At 32.7% G+C, this 1,804-nt stretch overlaps 1 pseudogene; it reads left to right on the top strand.

Moving 5' to 3' along the window:
• Window positions 1-1,253: 1,253 nt before the first annotated feature.
• Window positions 1,254-1,330, top strand: LOC122907946 (annotated as a pseudogene).
• Window positions 1,331-1,804: the final 474 nt, after the last annotated feature.

Here is a 1,804-nt window from a genome sequence, read left to right as displayed (position 1 = left end):
TTGGCAACCACAAACTGGCTTCCTTCTCTATGGACTCACCTATTACAGATATTCCTTATAGATGGAATTATACATATGTGGCCTTTTGAATCTGGTTTCTTTTACTTAGAACATTTTCAAGGTTCATCCATGTTACAGCACGTATCAGTACTTGATTCTTTTTCATGGTTGAATAATATTTCATTGTGTGGCTCCATCACATCCTGTTTACCCATACATCCACTGATGGGCATTTGGATTGTTTCTATTTTGTCCTATTGTGAATAGTGCTGCTATAAACATTTGTATACACATTTTTCTTTGAAAACCTGTTTCTAATTCTTTTTTGTATATGTATAGGAACATAACTGCTAAGTCATTTGGTAATTCTAACTTGTTGAACCCTGTCTCGTAACTTCTTGATGTCATCCTTCCTTACAAAATTTTCTTGGACATTAAACCCTATCTTTTCCTTTAGTTTAATGTGAAAAAATCCCAAATTCACCTCTCTTCTTGGGCAGAGGAGTTCAATCCTACCTTAATATCTTTATCCCCTTTCTGATAATAAAATGAGCCCATCTTGACTAACCCTAATTGTCTAACAAATGGTTGGCTAACAAGATTGTTCTGTGCCTTAAAAAAAAAATAGCACTTTTCTGATATAGTAAAAAACCAGCCTCACCAACTATATTCACTAGCTATATTCACCATGATTAAATACCGAACAGAATTAGTGTTTCTCCATGGCACAAGGTTTCCTAACATAAACTGAGTAGTATACAATTGATTAAGAAATGTTATCCAAATCACACTGACTGGCTTTGGTTATGCCACGGTCGCATAGTAGAAACTAGATTTGAAAATGCAGGATACTACATTATGCCAGAATCAACAGATAATTTAGGTCATGAGGAAGGTGTCGTTAAGTTCAAAAGGCAGAAATTTCACTGGACATATTGCCGGATTATAGCTCACCAAAAAACATAAACTAATAATATCAATTTAAACCACAAAAATACATCTTTTAAATTAAAAATAATTCTCCAAAATGACTCTGGGTCAAGTGAAAATACAATAAGAAGAAGACATCACCAATGATTTTTTTTAATCAATAAAAATAGAAGAGGGAGACAAACCATGAGAGACTCTGGACTCTGGGGAAACAAACTAAGGGTTATAGAAGAATGGGGATTAGGGTGAAGGGGTAACCAGGTGATGGGTACTGAGGAGGGCACATGTTATGATGAGCACAGGGTGTTATACACAACTAATTAATCACTTCTCGGCCTTTTGGCTAAGATCAAGTGTAGTACACAACTAATTAACTTTTGGACAATACATCAAAACTAATGATGTAATATATGTTAGCTAACTGAACATAATAAAAAAAAAAGAAAAAAGAAGAACACAATATATCAAAGGCCAAGTATGAGGACAATGGTATGTTCAAATATAAATGCCTTGAGTTACAGGTATTTATTATTGAGGTGCATAGGAGAAGAATAAAATAAACTCAGCTTCCAACTTCAAATTTTATAAAGATTCAAAGAATCAATTCTAATGGAAACTAGGGGAAAGAATTTCTAAAAATTACAACAGAAATACACACACACAGTGGAATTAATAAATCTAAAAGCTAGTCTTTTGAAAATTTAATAAAATGCTGAAACTACAAACAAATCAATCAAGAACAGAAACAAAATCTAAGAACTACTCACAAAATGGAAGAGAAAACATTACAAAATAAAATGTTTTAAAATTGTCACTACACAGTGAATGATTTACTAAAAACAAATTGCCAATGCTGACTAAAAATGAAGTAGAA

Source organism: Neovison vison, chromosome 5 (assembly GCF_020171115.1).
Source record: "Neovison vison isolate M4711 chromosome 5, ASM_NN_V1, whole genome shotgun sequence".
Lineage (NCBI taxonomy): Eukaryota > Metazoa > Chordata > Mammalia > Carnivora > Mustelidae > Neogale > Neogale vison.
This window is presented reverse-complemented; position numbering and strand designations above follow the sequence as displayed.